The following is a 21,509-nucleotide window of genomic DNA, read 5'->3' as shown; positions in this document are numbered from 1 at the left end:
TTTGCCAATATTTGTTCTGTTGTCTTCTCTAAAAGCCATTCTAACAGATGTGAAGTAATATGTCATTGTGGTGTTGATTTGCATTTCCCCAGTGATTTCATATACCTTATGGTCATTTGCATATCTTCTTTGGAAAAAATGTCTATTCAAGACCTTGGCCCGTTTTTAAATTGGGTTGTTTGTCTTCTTGCCATTGAGTTATATAAGTTTCTTACATATTTTGAGTATTAACCCTTGATCACATGTATGGTTTGCAAATATTTTCTCCCATTCCATATGTTGCATTTTCATTTTGTTGATTGCTTCCTTTGCTGTGCAGAAGTTTTTTTTTTTTTTTGAAGAAACCCTACTTTTTTTTCTACTTTGGTGCCTATGCTTATGGTGTTACACCAAAAAAAAAAAAATCAATCAATCAATCAATCAATGCCAAGATCATTGTTAAGGAGATTTTCCCCTATGTTTTCTTCTAGGAGTTTTAAGGTTTCAGTTCTTATATGTAAGCCTTTGATCCATTTTGAGTTATTCTTTGTAAATGGTGTAAAATAGGGGCCCAGTTTCATTCTTCTGCATATGATTATTCAGTTTTCCTAACACTGTTTATTGAAGAGACTATCCTCTCCCCAATGTATATTCTCGGTGCCCTTGTCAATGTTCATTTTACTGTTTATGTGTTGGTTTATATCTAGGCTCTTTGTCATATTCCATTGGTCTATGTGTCTGTTTTTATGCCAGTACCATACTGTTTTCATTATTATAGCTTTGGGATTATAGTTTAAAATCAGAGTGTGTGATACCACCAGCTTTATTCTGCTTTCTCAAGACGATTTGGCTTTTAAGACTGTTTCAGGAATTTGTTTTTCCATTTCTATGAAAATATACCAATGGGATTTTGAGAGAGATTGCTTTGAAACCATAGATTACTTTGGCCATGATGGACATTTTACCAATATTAATTCTTCCCATCCAGAAACATAGGATATCTTTCCATTTATTTGTGTCTTCCTCAATTTCTTTCATCAGTGTGTTATGGTTTAGCGTGTACAGGTGTTTCATCTCCTTAGTTAAATTTATAGCTAAGTATTTTATTCTTTGTGATGTTATGGTAAAGGGGATTGTTTTTATAGTTTCTCCTCTGGATAGTTTGTTCTAAGTGTATAGAGACACAACTGATTTTTGTACACTGATTTTGTATCCTACAACTTTTCTGCTTTTCTTGATTAGTTCCAATAGTGTTTTGGTGAAGTTATTAGCTTTTTTATATAGAAGAATATGTCATCTGTAAACAGAGACAATTTGACTTCTCACTTTATAATTTGGATGCCTTATTTTTTTCTTGACCAACTCTCTGGCTAGGACTTCCAATACTCTGAGTAGAAGTGGTGACAGTGGACATCCTTGTCTTATTCCTCATCTAAACATTGAGTATGATGTTAACTGTAGACTGGTCATGTATGTCCTGTATTATGTTGAGGTACATTCTCTATATATCTAATTTGTTGAGAGATTCTATCATGAAAGTACACTGAATTTTGTTAAATGCTTTTTATGCATCTATTGGGATGATTATGTGATGTTCATTCTTTGTTCTGTTAATGTGTGTATCATGTTTACTGAATTTCATATGTAGAAACACCCTTGTGTCCTAGGAATAAATCTCACTTAATCACAGGGTATGGTCCTTTTACTGTGCTGTTGAAATCTGTTTGCTAGTATTTTGTTGAGATTTTTTAAATTATTCATTGGAGATACTGTACTATTGTTTTCTTGTAGTACCCTTGTCTAATTTTGGTATCAGGTAATGCTGGTCTCATTAAAAAAAAAAAAAAAAAAAAAAAAGTTTGGAAGTGTTTCCCTCTCTTTTATTTTATTTTTTGCAAGAGTTTGAGGATTGGCATTAATTCTTTAAATATTTGTAGAATTCACCAGTAAAGCCATTAGATCCTGGGCTTTTCTTTGTTGGAGATTTTGCTTATTGATTCAATCTCCTTGCTCATTACTGGTCTGTTCAGATTTTCTCTTTCTTCATGATTCCATCTTGGTAGGTTGTACATTTCTAGGAATTTACCCATTTCTTCCAGGTTCTCCAATTTCTTGGTGTATGACTGTTCATGGTAGTCTCCTGTAATCCTTCAATTTCTTCATATTTCTGGAATATCAGTCATAATATCTCCTTGTTTATTTTTTATTTTACTTATTTGAGTCTTTGCTCTCTTTTTGTTAGTTTGGCTAAAAGTTTGTCAATTTTGTTTATCTTTTCAAAAAAACAGCGGTCAGTTTTGTTGGTCTTTTCTATTGTTTTCCTGGCCTCTTTTTCATTTATTTCCACTCTCCTCTTTGTTATTTCCTTCCTTCTGCTAACTTTAGGCTTCATTTGTTTTTCTTTTTCTAGTCCCTGAAGGTGTTAAGTCAGGTTCTTTATTTGAGATCTTTTTATCTTCTTAATGTAGGTATTTATCGCTATGAACTTCTCTCTTATTTTCATAGAGTAGACCACTAGGGTATCATTTAGTGTGCTAAAGCCATGTACTACGTTCTAAAGGGTGTCTTCAAGATCTAAAAGAGTTCATGTTGACTCTCTAAATACTCCCATACATATTATAACAGTGAGATACAATAGTATTTGAATCTACCTTCCTATGTCATAGCAATATACACATGGTAAGTGACCAATAATATTTAATATGTTATTATTTTTTTAAGATTTTATTTATTTATTTGACAGAGAGGGACACAGTGAGTGAGGGAACACAAGCAGGGGGAGTGGGAGAGGGAGAAGCAGGCTTCCCCCTGAGCAGGGAGCCCGATGTGGGGCTTGATCCCAGGACCCTGGGATCATGCCCTGAGCCAAAGGGAGATGCTTAAAGACTGAGCCACCCAGGCGCCCCTATTTAATATGTTATTTTTAAAAGAAGGATTAAAATCAAATTAGGAAAGTGGATTTTTTAAAGTAATAAATGAAAGTTATCTGGATTGATATGCCATGGTTTTAATTCATTTAAAATAGCTTCACTGTATGTTTCTGAAACCAGTTACCAGAAATTAGAGATATATATACTTTTCAATATATTACACTAATGCTATAATTTGAATTAATGTCACCTTGTCTAACCTAATTAAAGCAATGTTTTCATGGCTTAACAAGTATTAATTAATATAATTCTCATACCCATACTGTTGTTACCCCATTTTAAGGATAAGGAAATGGAAGCATAAATTGTTTAAATGACTTAGACAGAAATTTACTGATAGCAGAGTTGGGATATAAACTGAGATTGTCTCATTCCAGACCCTGTGTTCTCTCCTCTACATTGCACCGCTGCCTTAGAGTGACACTTTGGTCAGGGTTTATACTTGGATTTTTGTGGATTTATAAACTGAATGATAGCACATTATCCCCACAAGTGTCTATACAATGGGAATTACTTCTATTTCTTATTACCTGCCAACTTTCTACATGATTCATCACTCAATTCTTCTAATTTGACTTAGTTCTTTCAGCAGATTGTTTTTAAACTTTGAATAACATTATTCTACGTGTAAAAAGAAAATCACCTTAATTTCTTTTCTTTAGGAAGCTTAACTTGATAAATCAAGCCATGAATACATTTTTCCCTTAAAACACAACTAGTCGAAAACATACTTTCTTACATCTTGAACAAGACCCATTTCTCATAGGTAAAGTTTTTCCTGAAGCTAAGTTAAAGAAACACATGCTTTTTTTTGTTTCTGTGTAGCACCTTCCATACTTTGAAATTAATTCCCAGAAAACTTGTACAATATTTCACATGAACATTTTCTCTACTGTCATTAAGATCCAGTATTGTAGGGGCACCTGGGTGGTTCAGTCAGTTAAGCGTCCTACTCTTCATTTTGGCTGAGGTCATGATCTCAGGATCGTGAGATGGAGCCCCACAATGGGCTCTGTGCTGAGCTTAGAATCTGCTTGAGATTCTCTACCTCGCCCTCTGCCCCTCCCCCACTCTCTCTCTCTTAAAAAAAATCCAATATATTGTATATTCTACGTTAAGACTGTTTTATATTGTGTCTATACTTTTGTTTTATTTTAGATTTAATTTCTCCAATCTTCAATATTAGAATATTCAAGGAAGCAAACATATGTATTATTATACTTAAATGCTATTTCATTTCTGATAACCTACACATAACTTGTGAATACCACAGAACCATGCATATTTAGAGTAGGACTCATTCCCAGAGATAAAAATTTGATGTGTGTGTGTGTGTGTGTGTGTGTGTGTGTGTGCATGTACTAATATGCTCAAGAATGAGTTTTAAAACAGCACATTTGAAACTTTGCCTCATTCACAGTAATACTGGGAAGTATATATTAAATATATTCAATAAAAATAGCCTCATTGGACTAAGCAGCTTTCAAAGGGAAGGGGTATAATAGAAACCAACCACATCTCAGAAGTAGGTAATGCTCTCTGTTCTAAATAAGCACAAATAATTAAATTTGACTGATAAAAGCCATTTTGTCTGCCTCAGTCATGGTACTTCAGGTCCTGAAACTGTGATCACAAGCCCTGTAATCTTTCGTGTGATCCCATTCGCTTGGAGAATAAATATAATCTAAAAGATGAAGGTAATAAGGAATATTTGGATGTTAGCTTAAAGAGGCTAAGGACATGTATTTCTTCTGAAAAAAATACTGATTCTTTTTTGTTAAATTCATATGTGATTTTTTTCTGATGAATAAAACAATAAGTCATAAATTCTCAGATTTATTGTAAATAGCTGGCTTTGTCTAAACTACTCCACTCATTACTTCAGTGATAATCCAGTTGGTCATAATAGAAATACATTTTAATCTACAATAGATGATATGATCTGGCCTATTTTATATGGTACTGTGGAGTCATGTGTCCCTCTACCTGAAGCCTGAGGAGCTGTCTTGTAAGCACAGTAGGTACACACCCATTTATTTGCTCATTGTCTTATTTGATATATGTTCAAATCAGAAAAGTTTACTTTTTTTTGCTCAACCTCTCCTTAAGGTAACCTCCTAATGCAGTGAGCCACAGAACCTGACATGATATCCTAACATGATCTCTGCTTCACTTATGGACCTCAGGACTGGAAACCCAGGGATCCTGATGTGCTGAGGCAAGGAGACACAAAAGGGTGACATAATGCACCTCAAAGATTTATTTCTCGAGTTAAATGAGATAAGTGTAGAGCAACTGGCATTGGAGAGCTACTCAGTAATCATTGATTCTTTCCTGCCCTTGCAGGATTTTTTTTTTTTTTTTTACAAAGGAACAAAATGTATCATAAATATGAACAACGTAGGTTTGAAGCTCTACAGGGGCTACTATTCCGTGGCTGCTTCAGTTGGTTCCATTAACACTGGGCCGATGCAAGTCGTTCACCTTGCCTCCTCCTCTCACTAACTCATCTTGCGATCCATTCTCCTTTCCTCGGCGAGACAAAGGATCTTTGAAGATCCCCTGTATTATCTTCATGCTCAAAAGCTACAAATATTGTTGTTGGTATCATGCGAATATGATGTCCTCAGACTGACGTTCAAAAACTCTCTATGATTGCCAATTAGGAGTCATTCTCACTGCTTCTGTGAGGGTTCCCTGTGTTCTCACCAAACGGCATTGCTCACCATTCTTTGAACATGAATATGGCTGTCCCTGCTTTGCCCAGGTGGTGCCCACAGCAGGTGGTGCTCTCACTGTTCTGCCTCCTTCCAGGAAAACCTGCCTACTCTCAGGACCTGCAGTTTGTCAGATTGATGAAATACACTTTGATCACACTTCCAGCGATTCTTCATCATTTTGAATTGACCAAGTGTATAAATGTTACGTAGGCCATCCCCACTTCACCTTAGGGGTGGATGAGATAACTCATGTTCAGACTCTAAAAGATTCTAAAACTGTTCTTGTCTCCTAATTCCCATAGGACTTTTAGGAAACCCACAAAATACATTGAAGATGCTTGGACACATTTCTTAGCTCCAGTTACAGACTGAATTGTGTCCCATCAAAATCCATACGTTGAAGTCCTAACCCCCATGTGACTGTAGGTGGGGACAAGGTCTCTAAAGTGGTAATTAAGGCTAAGAGAGGTCCTAAGGGAAAGGTCCTAACCAATAGGACTGGTGTTCTTATAAGAAAAGGAAGGGACACCAAAAATGCCCCCACGTAGAGAAAAGGCCTGTGAGAACACGGTGAAAAGGTAACCATCTGCAAACCAAGGAGAGAGGCCTCAGAAGAAACTAGCCCCACTGACACCTTAATTTTAGACTTCTGGCCTGAAGAAATGAAAGAAAATAAGTTGCTGTTTTTAAACCACTCAGTCTATGGTCTTTTGTTATGGTAACCTTAACAGACTAATAGAGCTCTCTTATGAAATTAAAAGCTTCTTAGTGAAACATTCTTAGAATCTCTCAGGGTTATGGGGGTGTGGTTTAATAAATATATGTACAATGACAGAATTTTACCAGTGATGACTACTTTATATATACATGCAGGCATGCACACAATACTGGAAGGCCACCCACCAAGTCATGTTTTCCTCCTTCTTTTCCTTCAAAGCACTGCTTACTCATAATTACTTTACTTGAAAATAAATTATCCTCTAAAGTAGAAATATATACTTTTCAAAAGCTGAATATCAATCTCTTGAGGTGGATTTCATCTCCATTTTTGCTGTATAAGTCATTGTGGGTGCCCCACTGAGTGCCACGTTTATCTAGATAATGAACAAATATCATTTCACTATAAATATAATATGAACTGTTGTGAAATGGCTCCCATTGTGGAGTTATTTGTTTTAAACAAGTCTTGTTTCAATGACAAGAAATGTAAAACTGGTACAGTTTCAGATAGGGCAGATAGACACAATTTGTCATAGATTAAAATGTATTTATATTATCGCCAAATGGATTATCATCAAAGCAGAAGTGATTGAGTGCAGTAATTTAGAAAAATCTGGCTATTTAAAATAAATCTGAGAACTTTACGACCTATTGTTTTATTCATAAAAAAATCACATGTAAATTTAACCCCCAAAATCAATATTTTTGAAAAGAGATAAATATCTTTAGTCAAGTCCACCACTCCTCAAGCTACGTGAGACCTAAACATTCCTCATTACCTTCAGTGCTTACATCACATTTATTCTCTAAGTGAATGGGATTACATGGTTTGCGATCACAGGTTTAGGACTTGAAGTACCATGACCAATATCATATGTAACATGTTCCTTTGGAATCCAAAGAGTTCCCGCATACATTAGTTTCCCCAAGATTTCTTAAATGCATGCTCTGCAGTTAGTCTGAAGCATCCTCATTAATATGAACTATTTCTTTTTTGGGGGGGGAAGGTGGGTGAGGGACATATCGCATGTAATAATTGCCACAAGGCCAAACAAACAGCTTTTTTAAGTAATCAGATTTAGTAATGACCAAGCTGGAGTAGGTCTCAAATGGTAAAAACAAAACAAAGCAAAAGAAAACAAAAACCACAACTCATGTATCCTCAAAACAACCCCCCCCAAACCAGAACTCATGTATCCTCATTATTTCAACAATCCAAACCAACCTCTGACAAAAGAATTTAAGGTAATATTTAAAAAACAGTAGTGTCTTTTTTATATGCACTCTGCCCTTTCTCAATGTTATAAAATATCCCCATGTTGACTTACTGTACATTGATTTTAATAGGCGTTCTCTACAGAGCAATATGAATATCATTGGAAACTGTATAATACAATTTTCTACTCCTGAAATGCTATAGAAAACTGCACATTTTATACTGACATATGCCCCATCAATAATAGAGTTTTTATATCTTATTTGTAGCTATTGATCTCAACAGCATAATGAAAAATTGATTGCAGTGAAGCGCACCATTTCTTAAGTATAAATTTCAATGTCAAATTATTTTTATCTATGCTTCCCAATTATACATGAAACTTATACATTTATATATGTTTGCTTCTACAAAACTCTACTACAATAAATTAGATATGACAAGAATCTACTGAGTCAATAGAAACCAGGTTTCTCTTGCTAAAATATGATTCCAAAATTAAATACTCCAGTTTCAGACTAGTTTCATTTCTAAATTATAAAGAAAATTAACATCTTGATATATAGTATCACCTTCCCATGCAATTTAACAATTTGAAATGAGGTCTTAAATCTTCTGGAGATATGAGCACACACACACACACACACACACAGAAAAAATATGCACTCAGAAATCCATGCACTCATTTAGTAGCCCATGTGACACTATAAATGAGGTGCCTAGTCTTTGTTATCTCATGAGACCTTATTATTTTAGAGGGAATATTCTGCTAGGAAAATCTCCAGATATAAGTTCTGACAAAACACAAGAGGGGCTTCATCTCTGTTCTTCAATGAGGGTCCCAAGTCTGACATCACAGACATAGAACGAATTAGGTCAAAATGCACAAATCTAAACAAAATCTCCAAAATTTCTACCCATAGTGAAGAAGATCCCTACAGTCCTCCAGGAAGAAGAGGGTCCAGAAAATGAGAAAAACTCATTTCTTGCATTAATTTGTCCTCTTTAGGTTATTTTAAATGGTAACTATTGGTTAAAACAGTTTTCAGTTTTTCTCTAAGATATGTGCATTGAAAAACATAAATACATTATTTAATGAAGTTTATTAACCTCACAAAAGAAAATGCAGAGCATATATATTCCTCTGATAAACCCTTTTGCAGCATTTACGTGTCAGAATACACGTAAAGATCCTGTGTCCTGTAAAGATCATCGTTGAACCTCACTCACACTCCCTCATAGCTCAGTTTGGAGAATAATTTTGCCCTTCCAACCTTTTCCAATGAGTATAAAACATCCTTGGATTAGTGATAGCTATTTGACCATGGGGCTTGGAGGGCTATATAGTATTATGATTTAAAAAAACATCAACAACAGATTTATAGAGATCTAACTCACATAACATAAAACACACTTATTTATTCTGTAGAAGCCAATGGTTTTCAGTATATTCATAGAGTTGTGCAACTATCACTATAATCTAATTTTAGAACATTTTTCATCATCCCTAAAAAAATCCCATAGCCATACCAAGTTACTCTCCTTTGCCTGCTCTGGTAACCAATAAACTACTTTCTGTCTCTGTGGATTTGCCTATTCTGGACGTTCCTATGTATGGAATCATACAGTACGTGGCCTTTTGTGTGTGGCTTCTTTCATTAGCATGTTTTCTGGGTTCATCTAAGTTGTAGCGTGCATTGGTACTTCATTCCTTTCTATGGAAAAGTGATATTTCATTGTATGGATATACTAAACTTTGTTTACCCATTTACCGGTTGATGGACATTTGGGTTGTTTCCACATTTTGGCCATTAGGAGTAAAGGCTGTTCTAAACATTAGAGTATCAGTTATGTGAGGACATATGTTTTCATATCTCTTGGGTATATATCTAAGAACAGAGTTTCTGGATTATATGGTAATTCTGTTTAACTTGTTAAGGAACTATGAACTGTTTTCCAACTGGCTGCACCACTTTACATTCCATTAGCAATGTATGAGGGTTCCAATTTCTCCATATTCTTCACGACAATTGTTGTTATTTTTATTTTTAATTTTAGCTTTGCTGCTCAGTGTGAAATTGTATATTGTGATTTGATTTGCATGTCCCTAATGACAAATAATGTTGATCATCTTTCATGTGCTTATTGGCCATTCATATGTCTTCTTTGGAGAAAAGTTAATTCAAATGCTTTTCCATTGTTAAATTGGGTTGTATGTCTATTGTAGAGTTGTAAGAGCTCTTTGTACATTTTTTTAAATCTTTCTTTTAAGATTTTATTTATTTATTTGTCAGAGAGACAGAGAGAGAGAGAGCACAAGCAGGGGGAGTGGCAGACAGAGGGAGAAGCAGGCTCCCTCCTGAGCAGGGAGCCTGATGTGGGGCTCGATCCCAGGACCCTGGGATCATGACCTGAGCCGAAGGCTCAGCTTAACTGACTGAGTCACCCAGGCGTCCCTCTTTGTACATTCTTGATACAAATCTCTTATCAGATACATGATTTTCAAATATTTTCTCCCACTGTATTTTTTTTAAATTTTAATTTCAGCCAACATTTCACATGTCTACAACTAAAAGTTCCACCATTGATAATAGTAAACAAATATGGCAAACTCATACCAACTGGAGATGAATCTTCAGGTCTACATGAAAGAGGTGACTGCAGTGGATTTTAGATGACGGGAAAGAGAAGTGCAGTCTGTACCAGGATAGGATGGATTCCTGTTGTACCATCCCAATTTTCAATTTACTTAGCAAAAGCGTCAGAAAACTGTCAAGTGTCAAAGTCAGTAGCATGTCAACAAAAATCTGTGAAAGGGTGTAAGTAAATGAATAGTCGAGGAAAATGTGCAATATTAAAAACCAGGATCTTTAGAGGGAGGCTGAAATGCTATAGCAACTGAGTATGAGAAAACTAGCAGATTTGACTGAGGGGAAGTCATAATTGTAACACTTTGCTATTGACAGATGGGGGCCCAGAAGGTAGCTTGGAGTCAAAACAGAGCACCAAACATAGGAATAACTTGTGAAAGAGCGGGTGAGATCAAATGCATGTTTATAAAAAGATAATTATTTTAGAAGAGGATCTAAATAAGGTTCCTCAGCTGTGAAGGGTTCAAAGCAACAATTATTTTCATTCTCTTAATTTTTCTGTTACTGACATTGATGGTCAGTTGAGAGCAGCCACATTTTGCTGCTTACTGGTACATTGCTCTCTGCAAAAAAAAAATGACTATTCCACTGTGGGAGAGTGAAAAAACAAATCAAGAAGTCATAATTCCATCTAGGATTGAAGCTGGAATCTCGTCACTCATTCATTTGTTCATTTCATGAGTGCATAATCAATAATCTATGTATCTGGAACTTTACTAACTAAGATAGAGACCAGGCCCTCTAGCAGTTTATAGTTTAATGGAGGAAATGACAAATAAAAACACAATTTTGTCTAGCAAGATTTTGTATCCCCTGTGGCATAAACCTGCTCTTGTCTGAAGTCTTGGGGTTGCTAGACATCAGGAAGCCCTAAGTCAGTTTGATTATCTAGAGGAAGTATGTTTAGGAACATACGAAAAGAAAGAAAAGAAGAATGTCCTCTTGGAGGTACAATGAGATTCTCACCATGACGGCTCTCTCCGTTCTCCTTGCAAATAAATAAAACTTGTGAGCTCAGAGACTTGGTTAGGAAGTGTGTATACATATTGAGGAGAGGAATAGGGAGGAAAATACCTTATCCTTATTATTATTATTATTATTATTGCTCCTTTATATGGCTCCTTTTTCCATGACATCAAGGGGAAAGCTCAGACCCTGAAGCCAAATTGCCTTGGTTTAAATCTTGACTTTGCCACTTGGCTGATGTACATATAACCTTTAGCTGGTTACTAAGTTTCTCTGTGCCTTAACGCTTCCATTTGTAAAAAGGGGATAAAAATTGCACCTAGGTTATAAAGTGATAGTGTGTTGAATGTAAAGGAATGCATAGAGTTTTGCAGAGAGGACCTGGATGATAGAAAACACTCCAAAGATATTCAGATTGACCTCAACTGACAGTTTTTCCAGGAACGGCCAAGCAGGCTTTTATGGTGAAACTCACGTACGGGGGGATAGTGGAACATGATGGGGGCCCGGGGAATTTCTAGTGCACAGTGGACGAGGAAGACAGTTCACCACCAGTAACCTTAGGAAGAGGGCATCTGCATTGCTGGGAGCAATTGCCAAGTGACATTTGTGGAGGAACGGTTTTCCTTTCTTCAAGACGTTCCACAAAGAAACATCTTGACAGCCTAATCTACGTCTCATTACTGTGTTTTACTTCTTCATGAAATGTGTGCTCACTGGGAATGATCTTACTTCTTTCTCTGCGCATTGTCTGTCTTTACACATGAAAATGTAAACCCGGTGGGGGCAGCATTGCCCAGGGTCATGGTCTCAGAGCCTGCAAGCCTACATGGTACATCGTAGGTGGTCAGTAAATACTTCCTGAATGAATTAATGCCCAATGATGTGCTTGCATTGACACAGGGAGGCTCACTCTATCCGCTTACCTTCTGGATGGAAAGATCTGTGAGCATGTACCCCCAGCTCCAGATTCGATTAGGAAAACCCAGCATGCCCCCACCCTCTCAGTAGAGACAAGCTGTCTCAGTTGCCCCAGAGTTCAATACGACTCACAGCACACAATTTTTCTGTTTTTGTTTTTGTGTTTTTTTTTTTTTTTTTCCTAGATAGACTCATGTAACATCTGGACCCAGATAGAGGCAAGCTAGGCTTTACTAGGAAAATGTATAACTCAGATGTTTGGATTCTATGGGTATCAGTTTGAATACGCCTCTCCTTCTGTGGGGATGAAATGCTTAGTGCTAATGGCACTTTCTAGAAAATTAACTTTACTACTCAATGACTAAGTTCATATTGGCATTCCAATATCCAAGCATTTTCCTTGACTTCTCTTCAGAAAAAGGGAAGGGCAAAAATGTCACAACCAGGTGCTTTCTCATAAATTTCATTTACAGCTAGATTTTTCTGGTTAAAAATAGAAGCTTGTAAAAAGTAGGGGAAAAGTTCATTTAGACGTCACTTAAAACAAGAAAAGACTGAAATACACACCCTTTACATAGGTTTGAAAGGCCCCCAAAAGTTGAGTGGCATTTTGGTTTTAGATCCATCAGATAAGTGGAATCCTGCAGCATCCTTCCTGTGACTGGCTTTATTTCCGTTCACATAATGCCCACGCTGTCTTACATGGCAGGATTTCTTTCTTTTTTAAGGCTGAAGAATATTCCATTCTCTATATAGACCACATTTTCTTTATCCATTCATCGGCTGATGACCACTGAGGCCGTTTCCGTATCTTGGCTATTCTGAATGATGCTGCAGTGTAGGAACAGAGAGTAAAATGGTGTTTTCCAAAGGCTGGGGGGAGTGGGGAAGGTTCAGTTTTGCAATATAAGCAAGTTCTCAAACTATACAATGTACTGCCTATAATTAACAATACTCCATTATGTACTTAAAAAATTAAGAGAGATCTCACGTTAAGGGTACTGAACACCATAAAAGAAAAGCAGAACAAATTTGGTTTCTATATTATTCTGAAAAGGGTACCTGGCTTCTCCTTTTCATCAAATTCTCACTTTTTATGTGATTAGTAATTGCTCAGGAAAAAAATGGAAACTAAGTGCCAGGCATTGTCCTAAACACCTCAAATCTAGTTTTGCAATCTTGAGTGGCAGATGGTACTATTATTCCCATTTTATGGGTATGGAAACTATATCCAAAGACTAAATAACTTTATTTGGGTGGAGGGAGGGAGATGGAGAGAGAGAATTTTAAGCAGGCTCCAGGCCCAGGGCAGATCCCCACATGGGGGCTCCATCTCATGACCCCGAGATCATGACCTGAGTCGAAATCAAGAGTGGGATGTGTAACGGACTGACCACCCAGGCACCCCCCAAATTTTAAATAATTTGCCCAAGATCATACAGCTAGAACGATGGTGTAGCTGGAATTTGAACTTCTGTCATCTGACTATAAAATGGGTATTTTTAAGCATTACACAATAATGCTGTTTCTTTTCCTTCTCCATTTATTGACTTGAAGGACTTTTTTCTAGTCATTGGCATCTGTTCCCTCTTATATTTTGTCTTTTCAGCCGTGTCTGGCTATTTAAAATTAGCCAGAATATAGTGGAACTTAGAAGTTAGACTACTTGGCCATAGTTTGGGTTGGAATTTCTGCCCAAACTGCCTGCCCTCCTGTTATGCCAATTCTCTAGGGCCTTCTCAGAATTTCTTCTTTTCTTCCAGTTCCTTCCTTCCCGCAATCTTCTCAGTTTCTCTCAGCGTAATCTCAGGAAGACATTGTTCTCTGTCCAAACTCAACCCCCAACACCTGCGCCAACTAAGGCTACTCCTCCCACCCCTGCCACCCGGAGTGTTGAGTTATAGATCGCTCAAAATCCCAACAGGACTTTCTTTCCTTGAGCTTCCAAAGTTCCAGTCAAAATATGTGACAATATCTAACTTTGTCCTTTGTGAAATGTTAGTGGTTCTGTCAGACTCCTAGACATCTGGCAGCTTGACTACTTTCAATTCATGAACTTCCTCTGAAGAATATTCTGACTACTTTGGAACCTTTTTACCTTTGTCCATCACTTCTTTTTTGTGACATTTCTTGAGATTTCATCAAATGAGTGTGTAATGGAGAGGTTTCTCATGATATGAAGGAAAAGGAGTTATGTATCTGAATCAGACTTTCTGTAATTTTAGGAACACTTCTAGTTGGCCCAAACAGGGTCTTCTCTTCCTAAGCTCCCTCCCCATGACTGTACAGCTGAAGGACATTTTTCTGCTTTCTTATTTATAACTACTGTTTTATTTTTTCCATGTTACTTGAGATCTTCTTTCTAACTCTCTTGGCCAACTTCCTTGAGAAATTTTCTTTACTTAAATGGTGCATCATAGGCAAAAACTAAGCTCTTCTGAACAAAAAGAAAAAGAAAGAAAGGAAAAGAAAGAGAACCTTTGCACTAAGTATTACCTTCTAATTATAGGACAGTGTCTTCCTTCAAAATGAGTAGAGAGCCTTCCTTGGAGAAAACTGGTGTTACTACAAAATTGGAGGGCAATGTAACACTATTGGTAAGGGCAAATGTGATATTTTTTCAAGTAAGCGTTACTGCAGGCAGGTCCAATAGTGCAGATCTGTGGATCTGCTGTCCTTCATGGTATAATAACTAACAGAGACTCTCTGCTATTCTTCACAAAAAAAATGGGAAGAGCATCATGGAGAGATTTTTGAAGAATATGAAGTATCTTCATTTCCAAATTGTTTTCTAAAGAACATGAGTTCTATTTTTAAAAAATTTTTTTATTGTTATGTTAATCACCATACATTACATCCTTAGTTTTTGATGTAGTGTTCCATGATTCATTGTTTGCGTACAACACCCAGTGCTCCATGCAGAACATGCCCTCCTCAATACCCATCACCAGGCTAACCCATCCTCCCACCCCCTCCCCTCTAGAACCCTCAGTTTGTTTTTCAGAGTCCATTGTCTCTCATGGTTCTTCTCCCCCTCCGATTTCCCCCCCTTCATTCTTCCCCTCCTGCTACATTCTTCTTCTTCTTTTTTCTTTCTTAACATATATTGCATTATTTGTTTCAGAGGTACAGATCTGAGATTCAACAGTCTTGCACAATTCACAGCGCTTACCAGAACACATACCCTCCCCAGTGTCCAACACCCAGTGACCCCATCCCTCCCACCCCACCCCCCACTCCAGCAACCCTCAGTTTGTTTCCTGAGATTAAGAATTCCTCATATCAGTGAGATCATATGATACATGTCTTTCTCTGATTGACTTGTTTCGCTCAGCATAACACCCTCCAGTTCCATCCATGTCGTTGCAAATGGCAAGATCTCATTCTTTTTGATGGCTGCATAATATTCCACTGTATATATATACCACATCTTCTTTATCCATTCATCTGTCGATGGACATCTTGGCTCTTTCCACAGTTTGGCTATTGTGGACATTGCTGCTATAAACATCGGGGTGCACGTACCCCTTTGGATCCCTACATTTGTATCTTTGGGGTAAATACCCAGTAGTGCAATTGCTGGATCATATGGTAGCTCTATTTTCAACTTTTTGAGGAACCTCCATATTGTGGGAATGCAAGCTGGTACAGCCACTCTAAAGAACATGAGTTCTAAGGGATGCCACTTTGGGGGAAAAAAAAGTGGGGGTTATTTCAAATTAAATGTTATGGAAAACACTGAGCTAAAGCTTAATAAGCCTCTGTTGCCCAGTGACTTCTCTGTGCTTCTATCCTGCTAGTGTGCTCCATAAATTTCCAAAAAGGTTGGGTGGTGACAAAGACCACCACATTTTCCAATCTTATTTAATTGCAGATGATTAACTCAAAGGGTCATTTTGTGGGGCAGTGTTCCCTGTAAGACACTTTGGGAAACAATTTTTCCATTGGTTCAGACAAAAAATAAGAAAGCTCCACCTACATTATTTCATTTTGGTCATTCAAAAAATTACTTTTTCTAAATTTTTATGCCATCAACCCTCACTGAAAGGCATGACCACAAATAGACCCATGATATTTGATATCCAATTTCTTACAAGAATTTTGTCAACTCTGTCCACTACCTTACCTAGTACAACTTTTATATTGTCCCGTGAAGGAACTTGGCATTAGGTTACATCACCAAGAATAGCAATGCACTTTAACAACCTCATTTTTTCCCCAAAGCATGTTGAAATATTACTAATTCCATTTTCTATTGTACTATTTTGGATGTAAATTTTGGCTCATCTCTCTTAGCCTTTTGGAACCTCAAGCAGTGAGGCTCCTAGCATATTTGACACCTGGAGGGATAATTTTTTCAAACACCCCATCCCTCCATGACAAAGAAAATTCGGTGGCAATGAACAAGGATTATTATATTTTGATGTTTTCTTTTGCTTTAAAACATACTGATAATTTTAAGACAAGAAATTTTAAATTTAAAGATATCCACATTCTGTAATAGTGCACAGACTAAAATTTGTACTGACCAAACAAAAATATCATACCTTGTACTTCTCGCTGTTTCACTATTTTAGATTTTCCACACAAATAAAAACTTGAAGAGCAGTTCAGAATTGAATTAACCCAATTTCTGTTTTATAAATATTGTGCTATTATGCTTATGTTTATTTAAATCCTACTCTTTTTTTTTTTTTAAAGATTTTTTTTTTTTTTTTATTTGACAGGGAGAAAGACAGCCAGAGAGGGAACACAAGCAGGGGGAGTGGGAGAGGGAGAAGCAGGCTTCCCGAGGAGCAGGGAGCCTGATGTGGGGCTCGATCCCAGGACCCTGGGATCATGACCTGAGCCGAAGGCAGACGCTTAACGACTGAGCCACCCAGGCGCCCCCCTACTCTTTTTTTTTTTTAAAGATTTTATTTATTTATTTGACAGAGAGAGACACAGCGAGAGCAGGAACACAAGCAGGGGAAGTGGGAGAGGGAGAAGCAGGCTTCCCACGGAGCAGGGAGCCCAATGCGGGACTCGATCTCAGGACCCCGGGATCATGACCTGAGCCGAAGGCAGATGCTTAACGACTGAGCCACCCAGGCACCCTTAAATCCTACTCTTCAATGCAGGGCTATGTAAGACCAAAGGGATTAAAGGCAAGAACTCTGCCTGAAATGAGTTTGGATAACTCCAAACCGTGACACACTTATTCTCAAAATGAATGTAATCAATGTGGTAGACTCAGGATTGTGTTAACTATGAGTTCTCCAATAACCATGTACAAGACAACACTCATGAATGATGGGAAATAGAAAAATGTGAATTTAAATCTGACATACATTGTTAATGCTTAAAGGTAATTGCAAAAATTTTTAGAATAACTAAGGCCTTTGGTTAGTTTGGTTATTGATTTTAAATTTTCTATAGAAACACTCCCCTTCTTGTTTTCATCTTAGGTGAGCCAATACCATCACCACACCTTTTTGTCTTCCCTCCTGCTTGGTACTCCACTGACCTTAGGATATTTATTATACATAATGTAATAATAATAAGGAGAAGAAGAAGAAGAAGTTTATTCAGGCTCTCTATAAATTTCATAGTTGTTTTTCCCTTTGTTCCAACTTGACAAGTTGCACTGTGGTAATATACAAAAATGGTGTAAAGTCCTTTTGCTAAGTGATATGGATTGAATTGTGTACCCCCAAACTCTTGTGTTGAAGTTCTAACCCCCAGTACATCAGAATGTAACATGATTTAGAGATAGAATCTTTACAGAGGTAATCAAGTTTAAGTGAAGTTATGAGGGTGGGCCCTAATCAAATGTGACTGGTGTCCTTATAAAAAGGGGAAATTTGGACACAGACACAGTTGCACATAGAGGGAAGATGATGTAAAGAGATAGAGGGAGAAGACAAGCTGAAAACAGAGGCCCAGAAAAAACCCTTCCCTCATAACCCTCAGAAGGAATGAACAATGCTGACCCCTTGGTTTTGGACTTCCAGCCTTCAGACCTGTGAGAATACAGGTGTTCAAACCACCGAATCTGTGGCACTTTTTCATGGCAGCCCTACCAAACAAATGCCTGAAGTATGAATATAGACAAAAATACGGAAGCCAATCATACTATTAACACCAATGTCTCATCTCCAACCTCAGTGGACCTCTCATTCCGGTTCTGCACTTTTTCTCATGGACCCCATCTCCTTTCTACCACAGAGGTGGCCCCTACACACAGCCATTGTGTGTTGGAGCATCTGACTCCAACATTGACCCCTTGATCTTTAGCACTTGATTTGGCTACAAATATTATTTTAAAAACAAACAAACCAGTAAAGGGGCTACTTGATAAGGTTCATATCATTCCCCATATTTAAATCTGCCTATATAACTTTCTTCTGTTTTAAGAGGAGAAGTTGTTCTTGGCATATTAAAAGCCAAATCCAGATACCTCTACTGTAAAGCATATATCCTTCATTCATAAATTCTTCTGTAATGTGGTCCATTATCACGCCACTCTTCTGTTTCTAAAACATCTCAAACACCCTCCCGCTCTCTTTTCTGTCAATGCATAACAATACCCTAGTATTTTCTATCATTAAACAAAATGAAACAAACAAACAAAGAAAAACACAGAAGTTACAATACTGCTCATAGCAGAGTGGTTGGATTCTGACTTTCTCACTCTACACAACTATAAAAGATCAACACAATATATAAATTTATATCCTGCAGGCTTGGAACAGTAATGAATGAAAGGCTGAAATCCTGGAGAGAAGGGAGGCAAACAGGTGAGTCCCACAGTATCCTGGCCTTCTTCCTATCGATACATTTTCTTAACCACTGTATGAGCAAACAGAGCCCAAGCAGAGAGTGGTGATCTTGTTGGGTAGAGAAGACAAAGTGTGGCATAGTCCATACAACAGAATTTTACACATAATAACACAACCTGTAAGTACTGATACACATGACAAAATGGATGAATCTCAAATCTATAATAACGTCAAAAGGAAGAACACATAGAAAGCCGTCACTTACTTGATGACTCCATTTGTATGAAGATCAAGAACAGGTAAAAATATTTCAGATTGCTGACAGAATTCAATATAGTACCTCTCAGGTGTACTCATGTGAAAGGGGTATGGTGTCTGCTGGTCTGACGGGGAGCACTGTGTTGATCTGTGTGGTCGTTGTATTGGTCTACACAAATTTGAAAATATTATTAAACTGTACACATCAGTCTGTGTATGTAAACCTCAACAAAACCCAGTAATAAAAGAACTGAAAAAAACTACCCTCCTTCTTAATTCCCACTTTACCCATATGTCTCTTAAAATCACAGTCACTTTTATAAAGAATAATACTTACTCCCAGTTGTCACCTACGGATTTCTCCAACCTTGGAATATCTACCTTCATCAGTCTCTTTGAACTGTTCTTGTTACTAAACTCACTTATTGATTACCAAGTATAATGAATTGTATTCACTTCCTTCTTGATTTTGTTAATGGTGACTCTATTCTTAGTAAAACGGGCTTTCCTTCAGTTTTCATGGGAACACTTCTGATTCTCTGCCAATCTTGACATCCTTTTCTCCTCAAAATTCCCTTACTCTGCTTGTGCTCATTACTTACACCAGTGATTCTCAACCATGGTTGCACATTGAAATCACCTGGGGATCCTTGACAAAATAATGCTGTGGATGCCTGGATTCATCTCAGATCAATTAAATTACAATTTCTTAAATTGGAATCTGGATTTTTTGAAATTAAAAATCTCCTAGATGATGTGTTCTCCTCGCTCCTCAGGTCAAACTATCACTATTTTGCCTCTAGTCCCCAATGTACTTTGTCTGGACTGCTACAATTGTCTCCTTACTGGTTTTCTTTCAATATATCATTTCACTAGTGAAAGTGTGATTGTTCTTAAATAGAAAACTGATCGTGTTATTCCTCTGTTAAAATTCTTTTCAACGGTGTTTAAAACTTACAGGATATTATGGAATAGCCTTGAGGCTAGTTTAAGTGTTTTACAGAGAACCCCTTTTGATTCTTCCTTTCCCATCCATTTATTAACTGAAGTGAGCACTCTTCATAATGGAATTTATAATAGAAAAAGAGGTCTATCTAATCAGATCCTGAGAACAATCAAAGGGGAATATTAGAACTAATACCATTGTCCCTTTCCTCTGTTCTTTCACAAGCACAATGATTTAAGGATCTGGGCATTTTTTTCCAGGGTGATGTAACTGACAATAGGTATGATATAAATTGACACCTGTTGGACCATGACTTAGGGGATCCGGGGTCTTATTTTTATAGATGAGTGAGGGTCCACAGAGTTATCATCTGAAGAAACTCATTTATACTTCTATTGTTTATATTGCTTTGTCCTTACTCTTCTTACCCGAAACAATCACATCTGTCTCTTTTGTACACTCGTATGGAAGTCAGAGCTTATCTCATGCTGGTGTACCCGTTCCTAACACCATCTCAGAGACTTGTAGGCAAGTTGAACTGATCCAGCTTATTTCTCTACCCAGGCGGTGTTGGTTAGGAAAGAAAAAAGTATTTCTAATGCACAGTGAATGAAGAAAAAATAAATAAAAGAAAATCTACCCCAAACATAGATTTCCTTTTTTCTTTCTTTACAACTATAAAATATCATGTATAAGTGTGTTCCACATATATAGACACATACACATATACGTATCTATGTGTTTTGTACACACACACATTCATGCACCCACACGATCTCCTCCTTTGTCTTTCATTTTAATTGAGGTAATTAAGAACCCAACTTTTAGGCATTTTGTATACACAGGATAGAATCCAAGCTACCAAATTCCTTGTGCTGGCTCCTGTCTATCATTCTGTGCCAGTTATCAATTTATTTTCTCTTAACCAAATCCATTGTTTGCTGCTCTGTGGCAGCGGATCTGGACCCTTCAGATACTTTTCCTGTTCAGCTGGCACAGTGATAAGCTGGGAACCAGCAGAGGTCAATGGAGAGACACTGCAGAAGAAACAAGTCCTGCGTCCTGGTTCTAGTGTCCTCACCTGCTAGGCTTTTGCTCTGGCCGCACCCCCAGCACAAATCTCCTGTAGTGAATACAGCTTTTGCGTCCTCAAACTCTTGCAGCAAGGGGAAACCTCTTCAGTGCCAAGCTCCTAAAGCCCTTGGTGTCCAGCAGCACCCAGGGGTCAGCAGTTTTCCTGGTACCTGCTTTGGGTGGATTTTACAGCACAGTGTCTTTGGCAAGACATCTGCTTGGTGTACTGGAGGGCGGATTTCCAGCAAGTTCCAAAAGACATATTTCTGGCAAATTCTGACAGCATGACACCACAGCAATGTCTCCGCCATGAATGAGCCACGGTCATACCCATCTAAACCAGGTCTGTATGTCAGCCCTGGAGGTG

Source organism: Halichoerus grypus, chromosome 10, assembly GCF_964656455.1.
Source record: "Halichoerus grypus chromosome 10, mHalGry1.hap1.1, whole genome shotgun sequence".
Lineage (NCBI taxonomy): Eukaryota > Metazoa > Chordata > Mammalia > Carnivora > Phocidae > Halichoerus > Halichoerus grypus.
Note: the sequence above shows the minus strand (reverse complement) of the source record.